General features: G+C 46.8%; 1 protein-coding gene across 1 annotated transcript in view; it reads right to left on the minus strand.

Moving 5' to 3' along the window:
• LOC148033340 (CDP-diacylglycerol--glycerol-3-phosphate 3-phosphatidyltransferase 2-like) overlaps window positions 1-18,699 on the minus strand; it is a 91,383-nt gene that overhangs the window by 50,474 nt on the left and 22,210 nt on the right. The window lies entirely within an intron of this gene.

Below are 18,699 nucleotides of genomic sequence, written 5' to 3' on the forward strand. Positions count from 1 at the left end.
CTCATAAAACCCGCGAGGTCCAAGGAAAATCTCCTCAACCGACTCCCCTTGCAATAGATGGTGCAGCCACTGGCGAATATGCGAAAGCATTGGAATCCTGCCAGTGAAGAAAAGAATAACTGCACGGTCATAGAACACCGAGAAAGATCGCAAGACTGATTTGGGGTCCACCGTGGCTTCCAGCACATCATCCGTTCCCGCAACAGAAAAAGATTCGGTATTATGCTGGACATAATCGCCAAGCAGAGTATTGGCGAAGTCCAGCAAATGCTCCCAGTCGATTTCCTGCGAATCCACCGGATCAGAGGCCACTTGCGCATAGGAGCGTTCCGGAGGACTCATTGGCTCATCAGGCGTAGGCTTGGAGCGTTTGCCGGCAGGCGGCTGTTCAGAACTCGGCGGCAACTCCTCCGTGCATGGCACCATATCTTCCGGCTCCTCTGCATCGGAATCAGGGCCAAGGGCTGCCACCGTCCGGTCAAGAAAATCCAAATCCAGGCTAGCCATACTGCTGTCTTCACACAGAGGACGAACTCTCTCCTCTCTGACGAAGGTCAGGTTCAGGGTTTTCACAAGAACTGGGCGCCTCTGCACGAAAGGAGGAGCACACGCAGGCGGCGCCTCGAGCCGCAGCAGAGGTGAAGTTGACAGGGCGGCTTCAGATGATTCAGCGAGACAGGCAGGGGCGGATCCGCTGACTCACGGCCGCAGGGGCAGGCTGCCGTGGCTAGGGCGGCAGAAACAGGGCGGCGGGACGGCTCCGTGAGCAGGCGCGACCGTCAACCAGAGGCGGCGATCTCTCTCTCTCTCTCTCTCCGAGGAGGGCGACCCAGAACAGCAGGTCGCACGGCAATAGGCTCTGAAGGACGGCAGGGTACTTACAGGTTGGCAGGGCGAGATAGTGTCGTCAAGGCGAACCCCACGCTGGTCTGAGGGGCGATCTCCCGTAGCGCACAGGTCAGGACGCGCGTCACCAGGTCAGGCCCCAGCCAGTTCCGCCATCGCTCGACGCATCCTCTCTCTCTCTTGAAGGCGAAACGGGAGGGTGCAGGCACCGACAGCAGAGGAACGTCTCTCTCTCTCTCTCTCTCTCTCTCTCTCTCTCTCTCTCTCTCTCTCTCTCTCTCTCTCTCTCTCTCTCTCTCTCTCTCTCTGTGTTGCCTCAGCTCTGCGCGTTGACGCGGGGCAGGATTGCGCAGGCGTTCAGGCCCCGACAGAATCGACGCGAAGGGTCAAGTCGCCATCACTCCTCTCTCTCTCTCTCTCTCTCTCTCTCTCTCTCTCTCTCTCTCTCTCTCTCTCTCTCTCTCTCTCTCTCTCTCTCTCTCTCTCTCTCTCTCTCTCTCTCTCTCCTCTCTATGTTCACTCTTTGTCACGGTCATCCACTTCCGCATTGCTTCACTCTGACATGGTATCAAAGCATTTAAGGACTGACCTAGGATGGATCTAACTGAAGAGGAGTTTTTAGTGCGACACAAGGCTGTGTTTTCAGTGTTCAAGTGAGAGCAAGTGGGCCGTGCATCAGAACAAGGCTGAGGTGAGTGCGGGTGTGCGAGAAAAGAGAAGATTTGCTGCAACTGCTGCTGTTTTCCTGCTGTTAGAGAAGGAAAAAGGCTGTGTTTTTGGCCTTCAAGTGCAGATTTTACCTTTTCATCACCTCTGGGACTGAAGAAGGTTTGGGACGTGCAGAGAAGCCCTAGCAGGCTGCGTTTTCACAGTCAGAGGGGGTTTCTTTTGCGTTTGTGCAGGCATTGCAATCATGGACCGGAAGGTGCCTGTCTTACCGGCTCTTCCATCAAATCAAAAGCTTGATGGCGACAATTACCGCATATGGTGTGTGATGATGTTGGCCATATTGGAATCTTATGATTTGACGGAGCTTGTGATGGAAGAGATCAACCAGCCCTCAGTGAGAGATGAATCCAAACTCTCTTCCAATGCTCGTGTAGAGTTGATCAAAGCCCAGTCTCATTGGGACAAACTGAATGCCACGATTCGTTCTTTCCTTTTCTTTTAGCATCTTGTACAATAGCCATGATAGCCCATACAGAGCACTTGACGGTGGCTTGGGAGATATGGCTGGAACTTGATCAGATGTACAATCGAAGGACCCTTATGAAGAGGGTTTCTTTGGAGGTGCAAATGTGGACCATGTCCATAAACAAGTCTTCTTCGCTTCAGGAACACATCAACAAGCTTCAGCAACTTCAAATGCAGGTTCAAAATGCGGGAAAGCCCATTTACTCCGAAGACATGGTGATCACTTTATTGTCCTAGTTGCCGCCACGATTCGGTACTTTTTATTCCACTCTTATTGCTTCAGGGCGAGAGTCGACTCTTCAATGGGAAGAGTTGGTTCCTATGGTCTTGGACCAAGAGAAACAATTGAAGGAACAAAATGCTTCCAAATCAGAGGCATTGGGTGATCAAGCCTCTCAAAAGAAAGGGGAAGGACCAAAAGAAGAAGAAGAACAAAGAGAAAAAATCAACATGCCATATTTGTGGTAAGACCGGCCATTTGAAAAAGGATTGCCCCGACAAGGACGAGAAGGACACCAAGAAGAAGGACGCGAAGGATTTTGGAGCGGTGGTTGCACCCTCATCAGCTGCTTTTCTACACTTAGCGGTCATTGAGGACCCTACATCGAAGACTTTTGATGTTGCGATGACAGCTCCCCAAGCTACAGAGTGGATTGTGGACAATGGTGCCTCACGGCACATGCCTCCTTCGACAGTAAGTGTTGCCCATTTGCGACCCTTGCGTGGGCAAATTCTCATCGGAGATAGCTCTTCTGCGTCTATTGTTGCACGGGTGAGATGCGGCTAATTCCAGATGGACATCGTGGTATCCACACTTCCGAGGTGTTGCATGTACCAAGTTTAGGGTATCATTTACTCTCGGTACATAAGATTTGTTCTCTTGGTCTCTTGGTGGAGTTTGACAGTAATACTATTCACGTTCTTGATCGTGGATTGAGAAAGATTCCCTCTTCAAGGTATGAGGAGAATGGCATCTACAAATTGAAGTCTTCTTCTGCTCTCATCTCTCTTCTCCTTACCTCTTAAACACAGTCTGAGTTATAGCATGCTCGATTTGGCCACTTGAACTATGAGTATCTTCGAAAGGTGTCGCGGGGATCGCTTGTGCGAGGTTTGCCGGACATAGTGGTGAGCCAGCAGCCATGTGTCTCTTGCATTCGTGGGAAGTAGCATAGGGATGCAATTCCCACCAACGCTTTGAGGCTGTCTACTTCACCTATGGAGCTTGTATCTACGGATCTTTGTGGCCCGATGAGGAATGAGTCCCTAAAGGGGAGCTTGTACTCCATGTTGATTGTAGATGACTACAACAGGATGACATGGGTCTACTTCTTGACGCTGAAGTCAGAGGCTTTCTCCCAGTTCAAGGATTGGCTTCTCTTCGAGGAAACTAGTCTGGCCAGAGATTGAAGACCTTGTGATCAGACAAGGGTGGTGAATTTGTTTCTAATGAGTTTGCTCATTTTTGTGCAAATAGGGACATTCACCAAGAGTTTGCTAATATAAACACTCCTCAAGAGAATGGCATTTTGGAGCGAAAAAATCGAAGTGTAATCAAGATGGCGTGCACCATGATGGAGCACTAGTACACACCTCAGTTTCTATGGGCCGAGGCAGTGGCTACGACAGTCCACATCCTAAATCGATCTCCCACTTCGGCCAATGACATGATGACACCTTTTGAGGCTTACTTTGGGACTAAGCCTAATGTCTCTTATTTCTGGATCTTTGGGTGTGACACCTATGTGCACATCCCGAAGATGCAACGTGACAAGTTCGAGGTAGCTTCCCGACGACAGGTCTTTGTTGGCTATAGCTCGCAATCCCAAAATTATCGCTTGTATGATCATGTAAAGCGGAATGTCTACAAGAGCCAAGATGTGCGGTTCATGGAAGTTCCATCCACAAAGGGGGGTGAGGAGCGCCATGTACTTGGAGATCTAGGGGAGAGTTAGGCTCTCGTGACAGTTCCTTTGGAGCCAGAGCCTTCTTCATATTCCGAGTCTTCTCTTTCACTAGCCACCCCAGTGGAGATCCCGCCGATGGATGTACCCAAATCTTCAATGGATGGAGAGCGCCAAGGAGAGCTCCCCGGCCTCCTCCTCATTAGACCCGTAACACCCTCCAAGATTCAGGGATCGAGGAGGTCCCTGAGGAGTGGAAACCGTAGGATGGACCGCGGAGGTAACGAAGGCACCAAGCACATACTACGGAGCTTGTTTGCTCTAACTACTGTTTGATATCCCGTGTTATGCAAGATAGAAAGCCTACATCAATTAAGGAGGCTTTACAATCTGATCATTGGCAAAAGGTGAGCGGAATGGCACTGGGTTCCTTATGCCTCATCCCTCTCATAAGAAGATGATTGGTATCAAATGGGTCTTCAAGACCAAGTACCATAGTGATGGCTCCTTGAACAAGCACAAGGCTCGCCTTGTTGCTAAAGGCTTTGCACAGCGCCTAGGTGTAGACTTTTATGATACTTTTGCCCCTACATCTCGCATGGTGACTATACATGTTGTTATTGCTTTGGCTAGCCATAGGAGATGGCCTGTTTTTCAGTTGGATGTGAAGTCGGCCTTCTTGAATGGTGATTTGAAGGAGAAGATCTATGTAGAGTAACCTCTTGGATTTGGTTCTTCAAATGGGCCAATTTACAGGTTAAAGAAGGCCTTGTATGGCCTGAAGCATGCTCCGTGTGTGCTTGGAACGAGAAGATTGACTCATTTCTCCAAGCCACGTTGGGATATCTGCGTTCTAGGGCCGATCTGTAGCTTTGTGTGCATACTTCCGAGGGTGGTCGTGTGTTTTTTGTTTTGTATATTGATGACTTGATTATTGCAGGTACTCATACCCAAAAGGTCGAAGAGACAAAGGCAGCCCTACACCAAAAGTTCGAGATGACGGATTTAGGACTTCTCCATTTCTTTTTGGGCCATAAGATTTATCAATCTCAAAGGGGGATTTTTATCTCTCAACAGAGATATGTACTAGAGCTCTTGGTGACTTTTGAGATGGAGGGTTGTCGGTTCATTTCTACTCCTATGGATCTGAACTGGAAGGCCACTTCACACATAGATTCTCCTTTGGCGGATGCTACTCGCTACCATCAACTAATCGGATCATTGACTTGGCTCCTCAGCACATGGGTTGATCTCTGTTTTGTTGTAGGTCTCTTGGCTGGATTCATGAGTTCACCTCAAAAGGTGCATTGGCAGGTTGCTCAAAGGATCCTACGGTATCTGAGGGGGACCTCCGACTTAGAAACTCATTATCCAATAGGTACAGGTGCTTATGATTTTATTCTTGCAAGTTGGAATAATTCAGATCGGCTAGCGATGTGGATCACAGGCAGTCTACTATAGGTTATTGTTTTACTTTGCGTGCTGGTGCTATCTCTTGGAGTAACAAGAAGCAGCTCACAGTAGCCCTATCTTTGACTGAGGCAAAGTATCAGGCTTCGTCTTCTACTACATGTGAGGCTGTGTGGCTTCGACGGTTGTTGGAGGAGCTTGGCTGCCCCCAAACTTGTCTCCGATCTTGTTCTTGCAGGTTGGAGTAATTCAGATTGGGCTGGCGATGTGGATCACACACAGTCTACTGCAGGTTATTGTTTTACTTTGGGTGCTGGTGCTATCTCTTGAAGTAGCAAGAAGCAGCCCATAGTAACCCTATCCTTGACTAAGGCAAAGTATCGGGCTACGTCTTCTACCACGTGAGGCTATGTGGCTTCGGCGGTTGTTGGAGGAGCTTGGCTACCCCCAAACCTGTCCTACTATCTTGCGATGCGACAAAGAGAGTTGCATTGCCTTGGCACGAAATCCCATATTCCATGCCCGGACAAAGCACATAGAGATTCAATATCACTTCACCAAGGAGAAGCTTCTAGATGCGACCATTGACGTGGAGTACTGTAAGACTGAAGACAATCTTGCAGATTTGTTTACAAAGGCATTTCCCTGGGCTTTACTTCATCGACATTTCATATCCCTACATTTGCTACCTTGTTCAAGATCTGAGAGGGGGTGTTAAGAACTCCCTGCCATGTCAACAATGCCATGTGGCAGCAATCGAACTATCCGATTCCAATCGGCTGCTTTAAATGCAGCAAACCTGCCTTTTTTGGGCATTTTTCGAGGCATTCTTTTCAACCTTTTTAAGGCGAGTTTCCAACAGACTCAATCACTTGTATTGGACAGATTTCAGCCTGTTGGTGACAGAGACAGCACTTGGGACTAACGGAGATCGACATCCTCAAGGCGAAGACGTACACATATTCTTTCTGCACCCGTGTATAATTCTGCATCCTTATATAGCATTCTTCACTGCATATTTTGTGCATCCTTTGGATAGAGCAGTGGCACTTAGCCGGTCTAGGCGCCCACATCCACCCGGACGAAGGCCTAGACATCCACACCACAGACAAATTAAAGCCATCATTGAGCGCCACAGGAGACAGATGCCGAGACGCCTCAGCCATGCCTCGCACCTCCTTAGAGAACAAACATCTCATTGATGGAGAGTTTTCCTTTTTCTACTTTCACTTTTAGATCATTGACATGTTTCCCTTTTATAGGACACTTTCATTTTTTCAGTCTTATAGGCATGTTTTTCATCTTTTCTCATTCCAGATGAGAAACACACCATCATTGTATGTATTGCTTTGGTCTCATAGGCCACATTAGCCTTTTAGAGACGTTAATATATTCTCTCTCTCTCTCTCTCTCTCTCTCTCTCTCTCTCTCTATATATGAGCGGGTTACTGGCACAGTCAGACGTCCGGGAGGTATATCAGATCCCCTTGTGAGCACCATTGGTGTGAAACAAGGATGCCTACTCTCACCGACTCTATTTGGGCTATACATTGATGAGATAGCAGATTTTATTCAACAGCAAGCCGGTGGAGGTATAGATCTCAGTGGAGCCACAGTTCATATCTTACTATATGCAGATGACATTGTGTTGGTCTCAGATTCAGCTCAAGGATTACAGTAGCATTTATTAGCATTGGATGATTTTTGCATACAGAGAGGCATGACAGTGAACCTTGGTAAAACCAAGGTTCTTATATTCCATACATCAGCTCAGATACACAGACAGAGTATTTTCATGGCAGCAGGAGGGAGTATTGAGGTCACTGGATCATATGTATATTTGGGAGTCACCTTTAAAGCAGCTTCAGGGATTTTCTCGATGACACAGGCAGCTCGTGACCGCCTCACTAGAGGATACTCAGCATTGGCTCTTATGGAGCGACAGTGTCATCAGGCACATTTCCAGGAGCCCCACACCAAGGGGTGGCTCTTTGATACTCTAGTCACTCCAGCACTGATGTATGGAGCAACTATAAGGGGGCCAGGCCTTGCCGATTATGTATGGACATTGATGGAGAGACCTCAGGTGATCATGATATCTAGATTGATTCGCAGCAAGGCCTCAGTCCCACATGACATTGTGCGAGCAGAGCTTGCCACACCGCCCATGCTAGTCGAGGCATTATTTCAAACAATCTGCTTCCTACACAGATTTCAGGATATGGACAGAGATTGCATTGCATACAGAGCATATATGGCATCTCAAGAGATGGCTCGAGCGGGGGATACCACATCATGGTATGCATAGACTAGAGCTTGGTTTGACAGACATGGGCTGGACATTGATAGACTCCCACCTCTTCTATATGATACTCAGGCTCCCACTTACACCCTCTCTCTCTCTGAGAGGAACAGAGTCATCAGACAGGAGATATGGCATATTTATATACAGAGGACATGGGTCAGCCCTGCACAGCCACTGCCATCGAAGATGGAACATTATTATACATAGTTCTTGAGCATATCAGAGCAGGGATTCATAGAGATTCCGAGATATATGCAAATCTATATGCCACATCGATTGAGAGTTCTTATTGGACAGCTCAGGGTATCATCACATCAGCTTATGATTGAGAGTGGCAGAGCCAGTGGCATCCCACGGGAGGAGAGGATATGCCCCCTTTACAGATCAGAGGTGGAGAGTGAGGAGCATTTTGTTCTCAGATGCCCGGCATACTCAGAGTTGAGATCTAGATACACATTGAGCAGCTCACTTCAGGGATGTATGACTGATATGGATCAGAGATCATTTGGCTGTTTTCTGGGAGAGGCATGGCACATCAGAGAGCAGAGCACACAGCGGGTCCCAGTCAGAGAGAGGCCCACCCAGACGACTATTACACAGTTCTTTCAGACAGACAGAGTGAGAGCTACTGTACCAGCCTCTAGCCAAACCTCCGGGCTCACACTACAGCAGGTTGAGGACCAGCGTACCCGACGCCGCACGAGGATCCGTGGGTTTCAGACCCCACAGCCACACCGACAGGAGATCCAGAGGATTCTTGATCTACATCGACAGCAGACTGAGATCCGACGACACTCGACACATTGAATCTCGGAACTCCGGTTTGCTCTTTCTCCACTGCCGATGTACCACATCTTGCATCCAGGAGGGATCACCTGCTATTAGCGACTTCGACGACTGCTACTACATCCTAGGATAGTATATCTCCCTGCATCTGTTACATATACACATCGCACCACTTTATCACAACCGACAGTTGTTCCCCTATCACAGCCGACATTTGTTTCCCTTTTGTAGCCATTATCTGAAGTACCAGAGCTACATACGCACATACACATACACGACACTTATCACACTCACAGCACCATATTTTCAGTTTCCTGTTTTTAGCTTTTCATTCAGCACTTTTATTTTGGATAGCTCGACCTCATCAGTTGTATCACAGTTTGTCTCATAGGCCAATTTTGGTCTTTAGAAGACGTTAATATAACTCTCTCTCTCTCTCTCTCTCTCTCTCTCTCTCTCTCTCTCTCTCTCTCTCTCTCTCTCTCTGTGTTCACTCTGTCACAGTCATTCACTTTAGCATTGCTTCACTTTGACACAAAGGTGTCCAATATGCACTTGTTGAGCTAAAAATACATTAGCTTCACTTAAACAATCCCAAAATATGCTTAATTAAGGAAGAAACCTTGTTTATTCAAAAAGAAATGTGTTCCTAGAGAGCATCTGTATCCCGTAACCACAAACCCGCTTGGGAGGGCCCAAACTTTCTATAAATAGGTATGCTGCCTTCATTTAACCTTAATCTCGTTTTTGCAGGTTTCAGGTGTTTTCACCTTACTGCCCACACCCCGTTCGCGGAGGATATCGCAATCCAAGCTGTCCATTGCAGTCTTCACTCATTTGGCACCAATTTCCCACCCTCCATCTTCATCAGTTTGCTGTTGTTTCCAGCCAGGCAACTGCTGTTGTCCGTCATCTAGCTACTGTACAACCTGCCACGTCAACATACTGTTGCGTTTGCAGGCCCCAGCTACCGCCCTACAGATTTTCTCTCCTCCAACTGTCGCCATCATCTCCCCAGCATGTTGCTGCTATTTTCTCTCTCCTTTCAACTACATTTACTGATTTCTCTCTCCTCTCCTGCATTTTTAGTCTTTCTCTCTCCTGCACTACCATCTGCATCAAATCCAGCCTTCCTTGGCTGCATTTGCTGGTGTGCGACATCTAGAGGCTACCTTGCTGTGATTTGAGCAACACACTCTCCAACTCATTACCCTTGCCCTGATCTTTGAGGTCCAAGAGTTCAAGGTACAATATTCATTCACTTCATAGTGTGTTTGCTGCATAAGCATTGTATATTCAATAATCATATCACTTCAGTCTTCATTCATTCTCTATGTTCATTGTCTCTGAGTTATCTTAACCCTACCTATGTTCTTCTATCAGTCTGTGCTTTATCGTACAGTGTTATTTGTGTTTCTGTGTTAGGGTATTTCTTCACATGGTATCAGAGCCAAGTTCTCTAAGAGAAACCTAAGCCTTGATCTGAAAGCTCCACACAATAAGCAAGAACAACAGAAGGGTAGATGACTTCAAACACTACTTCCGCACCACTTCTCACATCTGAGCTAAATCCATCAAGGAACAAGTCGAAGTGGGCCTCACAACTTGCTTCACAAGCTCCCGACATGGCTAAACAGACATTGAACTACCATGGAGTTCCACAACCTTACGAGATCATTGCAACTGAGTACAATCTCATTTTGATGCATAGATCCCAACAGCAGATAGAAGGTTAAGTCTGGATTTCACCCTTTAGATTCGGTGCACCGATCTAGTGACCATGCAAAAAGGGCAGAATCTCCACTCAGGACTAGCCATCCGCAAGTGGAAATTGGCACAAAGTACACTCCATTGTCTGCATACTTATTCTCTCTAGTGCCAGGTATGTCTATCATTTTAAATTCTGTTAATGATGATTTCCCTTCTTCTATTGGTATGGATAATTTTCAATATGAAGGACATATGCAAACCAATTTCCGGTTTATGAGTAATGAGAAAGATAGATATTCCTTTATGAAGTCAAACCTAGGTAAGCAGTTGAAACAAGAAACTATAAGTACTCCTTTCCCTTTTTTCCTTCAAATAATTTTGTTTTCAAAGGTTAAAACAAAGTAGGTGCATCTTCATCATCATCGTTTCAATTTAATGCATTTAATGGACAAAAGGAACCCACATTATTTCCCACATCTACACCTATCACAAAATCCATTTAATCTCCCTCCCATCCCACCCTCTTATTTCGCAACCACATCCTTTCAACCTCCATTAAGTGCACCACATGTTGCATCCTATGTAGGATCACATGTGTTTTCATTCACCACAAGGGGGGGTTCTTCAAACTTAGGTACAACCGTCAGCACCTCATCTCTTCCCAGCCGGGTGGTATTCCACCTTTTCCTCACACACTTTCGGAACCATTGCAGCCTGGGTATTCCCGCCAGTCTCTCCCAAGTGTGGATCAATTGGTGCCACAATTTGCCTCCATGGCACTATCTAGTGGACCCTCTGGTCATTATGTTGTGTCCCCGCCGACATTTGGGCAGGGCTTACGTGTCCCAATGCCTCCACCTCCATCAGCACCTTATGAAAACATTCATGTTTCAGTGCCTCCGCATCAATCGGCACTCATTTGACACTCAGCCTATTTCTATCTACCCACCTCTTTTCCCTCCTCCTTATCAGATACCTCCACCACCACCATCTTATCCTCCACATCCATCTTACCTCACATTCCCGACACCTCATGGTTCTATCTCATCTTCCACCAAGCATGCATTCAATGACAAGGCTCGTTTTAACGAGCCAAACTTTACAACTTGGTTGAACTTGATGAGATATATCCTTGACTCACAAAACCTATGGGATCTTGTGTAGGGGTTGAAACCCCAACCCGATCTCGCACTTGTTCCATACGAGGTCGTCCGCTCATGGAAGGCTAGGAATGCCTCTGCTATTGTCAAACTGATGCAAGGCTTATTGCCTGAATTTCATTCTTAACTTCACCATTTTAACATAAAGTCAGAGCGATGGGCACACATGACTGATCGCTATGCGGCTCGAGATAGGGCGGGCCCGTTAAATAAATCTTGACCATGAGCTTCAGAACTTTAAAATCTCTAACCGAGATGACTTGAAAGTCAAGTTGGCTGAGTATCAGCGTCTCCTTGCCGAATTCTCCACTATATGGACTACTAAGTCTTCTAACGATTAGGTCACATTGTTTTCTAATAAGTTGTCACATAAATACTTCAATTTTGTGCAGCAAGTGATTTCTCTGCCTAATTTATCTACATTCTATAAATTTAAATATCACCTATTGCATTATGCACGACTGTTCGATCAATTTCATATGAATAATCCCTCAGAGAGGACTCTTATTGCTCATTCTCAGAAGGGGTAGCAAGGGAAGAGTAAACAAAATCAAACTTCAAATCAAAATCAAAATCAAGCATGAAAATCACATGTAAACTTCCAATCTCAACTTGGCAAAATGTATCTAAGAAGAATAGGTATTGTCAACGTTATCAAAAGCCTCGCCATTTTAACAACGAGTGTCGATCAAAGGCAAGAGGCACAGCGCTAAAACCCCAAGTCACAAACCCCCGCCCCTAAATCGAGAATTCCCCTCAGGGGAGACAAGGTGATGGCAAGGAGCAGTGGAAAGATCAAACTCACACTACCACCAATCAGCCATCTCATTCAACAACGTTCTCAACTCCAGAGGGTGTGTCTGACTAGTTTGTAGAGACCCACATCATCTCCATAGAGACATCCAATGCAAATCTCATCACATCTGTGAGTTGCCTCCTAATGAGATTACCATAGCGGCCCACTTGCCACAGCCAAGCACATTAGCACCCGTTTGGATTGTGGGCAATGGAGCTACACATCACATGACTCTTATAGAGGACATCTTCCGTACCCGAGCCACTACAAAGCCGGGCCGGTCTGCGTAGGAAACAACTCCTCTGTCAAGATCCAAGCTCAAGATTGCATTAGTTTTGCCACTAACAAGGGTTCGAATTTGGCTTCGCTAGACAATGTATACAGTGTCCCTCAACTTGGGGTGAACTTCTTATCTATTCAACAACTTTACGGATTGGGGTGAGCAGTTTTCTTTATAGCAACCACAGTCGAGGTCCTTGACTCTCAGACTCATTTAATGACGCCTGATTGCTTATATCATATGACCCGTTTTCTTTCTGAGCCGACAGCCAAGGGCTCCATGTTCCATAGCTCTTCCAGGCATTAGCCACATCTCGGAAGCCTACGAACAATGAGCGTCTTTGGGCACCTTGGCTATGACTCTCTTTATGAGTTGTCTCACCGTGAGAAGGTTGAGGGCCTTCCTCACCTGAAGCTAGCTCGAGATGTCTGTAAAGCATATCAGCTTGGAAAGCAGCACTGTACCCCATTCCCTCAGCACTCTTCACATAGAGCTGAGGTGCCTCTTAGATCGATTCATGTTGATCTTTGTGGGCCAACATTCACTGCCGCCTTGAACGACACATTGTACTCTTTTATCGTGGATAATCATTCGAGATACATCTGGGTGTACTTCCTCAAGCATAAGTCCGATGCTTTCCCATATTTCTCTGCTTGGGTGCTACTAGTTCATAACCAGACGGGTCATCGAATTGGTTGCATGAGGAGTAATAGCGGTGGTAAGTTCATCTCCCACAAGTTTTCCGAGTTTCCACAACAACATGGCATCTCTCACCAGCTCACCTTAACTTGTGTACCAGATTCCGATCCGCTTCCTCCTTCCACATCATTAGAGATTGTGCCTACTGAGCTTGGGTCTACTACCTGCTCATGTCCTACTTGCGGATTCTTACACGTTACCTCATTGGTACCGACAAACCATGTGGGATTCGGGAATCTTACCACCGGATTCCACTACGGAGAGACCTAGAAGATCTGCCCGACAACTTGCACCTCAAGCATCATTTGCGTCACTCTTTATAGCTAATTACATAGCACATTCTGAGCCGGATATATAGCAGGAGGCTCTTCTGTGAGAGTGCGCAATGGAAGAAGAAACATGAACACAGAGGGAGAGAGAGAGAGAGCAGAAAATGAAGGAAGAGAATCTGCATTGACTGAAATGAATACTGAATACACTGAAATGGATTGATCAATCCCTGCACGCAGCCCGAAGCATCAGTGAGTACACCAGATCAGGCTGCTGATGACCGCAGCACCGAAGACGGAGAAAGATGACGAAGTCGGAGTATGCACCTGCCAAGGAAGGAGGGAAGATGATAATACAACTGACTGCCAAGTGGGAAATGGCTATAAATAGCCAAAAAACCCAAAAATTGGCCGACCTGAAATTTGAGGCCATAAATATGTCCGACCAGCATTTAATACTAGTAAAAATGCCAAGAATGCTCAGAAAATTCCCGGAAAGGGTGAACAATGTCCGGCAAGTGAGGCAGGTTGAAGAATGCAGAAACTGCCCCGGGAAATGCACATAAAATCCCGACTGGAGGAGAAAATGCACTGAAATGCAATAAACTGAGTGCTCTAGAATGAGCTATCTCCTCCGTCAAAACAAGTGATAGACAAGTCAGAGCTCCTAAAGTCCTCGTCTGACTCAGACTCAGGCTCACAGGCAGAAGATGACAAGGCATGACAAACATGACTGCTAATACCGCCTCTCAGATCCTGGATGTGGCGGAAGGCCAAGGGAGAAACGGATCTTGGGGTGGCAAGAGGAATGCCAAGGTCGATGAAGTCCGTCGATGAAGATTGCCGATGAAGAAACTCCTCGCGTTCCTGGGAAGCCCCCTCTAAAACAGTAGGGGCTAGGAAATCCATAGCCGCATCACCGAGGTCGTCCCCCTCTGGAAGGGATGGGCCCCCGTATGAGGGAACCACCGGAGGAGAGGGTGGGGGATGGGAAGGAACTTGTGGAAAAGAGGGTACACAAGTGGGAACGGGTGTAGCAATAGACAACCGCCTCGGAGGTCCTTGCATAAGAGAAGGGGAATGGAGCCTATAAAGCCCGCTCTCTTGCCAACCTGTCGCAATAATAGCCCCTGTAAAAGAATCCTCAATACAAATTGCTTGCTCAATGAAGACAACCCGGGTACCAAGCCTAGTAAAGCCATAGACTCAGAGGAGTGGAAAGCCCAAGTCAGGAACATAAAGAGCCTAGGAAAGGGAGCTCGATGCATAAAGGCAAAGTGCCAACACCACAAATAGGCACCGAAACAATGTCACCAACAGTGACTGAACCCTCAGATGGGCATAGATCCTGCAACAAATCACCTCGAGGAGTCATATGACTAGAAGCTTCACTATCAACTAGCCAAGGCCTCTCAGAAGATGAGGCAACCACCCACTGAAGAAGGCTCCTCCAAGTCAACAATATGAAGGAACACTAACTCATGGGTAACCGCTGGAGTAGAGATAGAAGGCTCAGATGTTTTAGCTCCATCCTTCGCTCCTAGACGAAGGTGAGGGTACTTCTTCCAACATTTCTCCTCTGGATGTGTCCCCTTCTCACAGTATGGGCATTTAGGCTTCTCCGAGTCGGAGTCAAAACCCGAAGAACTCTCCTGTCTTTTAGCCTGTGACTTCCCTTTCTTTTATGTCCCCCCTCTCGAACCTGCAACAAGAGCTTTGATGGAGGTGAATCCACTAGCTATCTCTTTGGCACGCTCGTCATGCTCCAAAACAAGCAGGGCAAGCTCCTCCCATAGAAGCTTCTCACGGGTCCTCGATGTAAGAAGGTTGGTGTAGAAGACATCAAAACGAGGAGATGGCAGCTGAGTCAAAAGAATCATGGCCATATCCTCGGAAGAGATCATCCTATCAAGCGACGCAAGCTCATCCCTCATGTCCTCCAACCTGTTGATATGATCCTTCATGGAAGAAGAATCATCAACAACAAGTATCCATAATTTCTTCTCGAGAGTAATCCGATGGGCAAAAGTCTTCTGATGGTACAAAGAAGCAAGCTTTGTCCACACTTCCGCTGCTTTCCGCAACCTGCGCACATGCACTAGGATAGAATCCTGTAAGCTCATAAAGAGGAAAGATCGAGCTCGTGAGTTGAGCCGATCCCATAAGGCTGCACGATCCAACGGTGGGATCCTCCACTTGACGAGAAATAGGGTGGGTAACAAACTCCCAAAGAGTGAAGGTATCAAGGATACACTCCACCTTACACGACCAAAGCGAGTAGTTGGGACCATCAAGTCGGTCTTCTTTGGGCAAAGAAGGGAGTACATGCACCTATATAGAGGGTGCCATGGAGAGCATATGAAGGCTAGCAGAACGAGCCTTCTGTGAAACATGGAGAGAACAGGGAATAGAGGGATCTCGGTCAAATGGGCTAGGTGACCTCCGATCGTCGCGTGAACTAGCACAAAAGTCTCTCCGTCTCTCAGAGGAAGGAATAGAGACCTCATTCTCTAAATCCAACAAAGAATTGGTGATAAGACATCTTCGTATATATCTACAATCACCAAACAATATGCAACCAACAGACAGTCAAGATGGAGCCGCCTATGTCAGAAAAGACCCAAAAGATGTCGCCTGTAAGAGGAGAGAGAAAATGCTGCCGCCTCGAGAAAAAAACCGTTGCCTATCCTCCAGATGATGACGCCTTCTCCTCTGCTGATGTTGACCACCTCTTGTTGGCTGCGTTTGATGCAAACGCGGGCTGCAAACACCTAGAAAACTGTCGACTACTCCTCCTGATGCTGCAAAACAACAAAACGCAGGTATGGAAGGCTGCGTTTCAGCATGGACAGCACCGCCAAGGGCTGGAAAGGAGGGAAGAAAGGCTGCACTTGATGGTGTCCTCCTCTGCAATGGAAGCTCTCCTCTGTGCTCTCAGTTAGGCTCTGATACCATGTGAGAGTGCGCAACGGAAGAAGAAACACGAACACAGAGGGAGAGAGAGAGAGAAAGCAGAAAATGAAGGAAGCAAATCTGCACTGACTGAAATGAATGCTGAATACACTGAAATGGACTGATCAGTCCCTGCATGCAGCCCGAAGCGTCAATGAGGGCACCAAATCAGGCTGATGATGACGGCAGCACAGAAGACGGAGGAAGATGACGGAGTCGGAGAGTGCACCTGCCAAGGAAGGAGGGAAGATGATAATACAACTGACTGCCAAGTGGGAAATGGCTATAAATAGCCAAAAAAACCCAAAAACTGGCCGAACTGAAATTTGAGGCCATAAATATGTCAGACAGCATTTAATGCTGATCCGACCAGCATTTAATGCTGGTAAAAATGCCAAGAATGCTCAAAAATTTCCCGGAAAGGGTGGACAATGTCTGGCAAGTGAGGCAAGCTAAAGAATGCAGAAACTGCCCCGGGAAATGCACATAAAATCCCGACTGGAGGAGAAAATGCACTGAAATGCAATAAATTGAGTGCTCTAGAATGAGCTACCTCTTCCATCAAAACAAGTGATAGACAAGTCAGAGCTCCTAAAGTCCTCGTTTGACTCAGATTGAGGCTCACAAGCAGGAGATGACAAGGCATGACAAACATAACTGCTAACATCTTCAACACCCTCAATGGCGAGAGGCCATGGAGAAGCTAGAGAATATTGACCGAAATGAGACTTGGACATTGGTGGATCATCCGAGCTACAAGAAATTCATCAGGACGGGGTGGATTTTTAGGACCAAGCTAAAGGCTAATGCGACTTTAGACAAGTACAAGGCTCACCTAGTCATGCAAGGGTTTCAACAGAAGCATGGTATCGATCATGAAGAGACCTTCGCATCTATTGCGCAATTGACATCTTTTCAATTATTACTCACGCTAGCCGCTCACCACAATTGGCCGATATATCAAATGGATATCAAGGGTGCCTTATTGAATGGTTATCTAGAGGAGGAAGTCTATGTGGAGCAACCGCCAAGATTTCCTTCTGCAAACCCGAGGGATAAGGTATTTTGCTTGCAAAAAGCTCTTTATGGGTTGAAGCAAGCACCACGGTCTTGGTTCCATAGGATGGACGAGTTCTTATAGACTCACAGATACCATTCTACCCCTTATGACCTGAACTTATATGTTCGATTTGCTATAGAGGGTGTCAGCTACATCCTGCTATACATTGATGACTTACTTATCAAAGGCTCAAATTCTGTTGCCATAGCGGAAATCAAGGCAAAGCTCAGTGCTACATTTGAGATAACAAACCTAGATTTGTTGTCTTACCTCTTGAGGATGAAGGTAGTTCCATCTGGGGGTTGTATTTTTGTGTCACAATAGAAGTACACACTTCACCTCACAGAACAATTCACTTCGGATTAGACATGGTTTGTAGGGGATACCCTAGGTCAGCTCTTCAATGCACATACCTATAGGTTTGTTGTAGAAAACTTCTTTGGTTAATTCATATTAGGCTAGACTTAGCTTACTCAATCAGCATTTCACACTACCTAGGATGTCACTTGCATGTCTTCATATGTTGCGTTATTTTTTGAGTACTTATTCTTATGGCCTCACTTATGGTTCTAATTTATGTTTGCAGGGTTACACTGATTCTGATTGGACAGGAGATCCTGACACCTGGTGTTCCCATGGCGGCTACCTCTTCACCTTGGGCACAACTCCCATTTCTTAGTTCAGCTGTAAGCAAAAGATGGTGGCAGTGTCCACAGTCGAGGCTGAGTATAGGGCTCTCTTCAATGGCACCACCGCGCTTCACTTCCCTTGTGACTCTCCCACCATTGTCTACTGCGACAACCAGAGTGGCATTACCCTTGCGGGCAATCCGATCATCACACCACAGATGCGGCATACGGGAGTCCACTTCCACTTCTCCAGAGAGTAGGTTGAGCTAGACACTATCCGCCTAGAGTTTGTGCCTTCATCAAACAATTTTGCACACATTTTAACCAAAGTTATCAACCAACTAGTTCTTCAGTACCTTCTACCCAAGATCGGCTGGGGTACACCCTCCCCTACATCTTCAGATTGACCGGGGCAAGGTGCTGTTAGAGTGCAGCGATGTGGAAGCATAGGACAAAGACTGAGGGACAGTGAACACAGAGAGAGAAAACGAGAGTGTAAACACCGAAAATCTGCCGTGTAGTATGCTGTATAAGGGTGCAGAAATACACAAGGGGGACAGAGGAAATATCTGCGTATGTCTCCGACTTGATAACCTCAATCTCCGTCAGCCCGAGCACAATCTATCTCAGCCAACAGATCTCAAGATCAGAATCTGAAATCACTGAATAATGTGTCAACAATGTGCTGGAGGACTGCTA

The sequence above is a fragment of the Lygodium microphyllum genome, chromosome 7 (genome assembly GCF_053477565.2).
Source record: "Lygodium microphyllum isolate KBCC chromosome 7, Lygodium_microphyllum_v1.1.10, whole genome shotgun sequence".
NCBI classification, from domain to species: domain Eukaryota; kingdom Viridiplantae; phylum Streptophyta; class Polypodiopsida; order Schizaeales; family Lygodiaceae; genus Lygodium; species Lygodium microphyllum.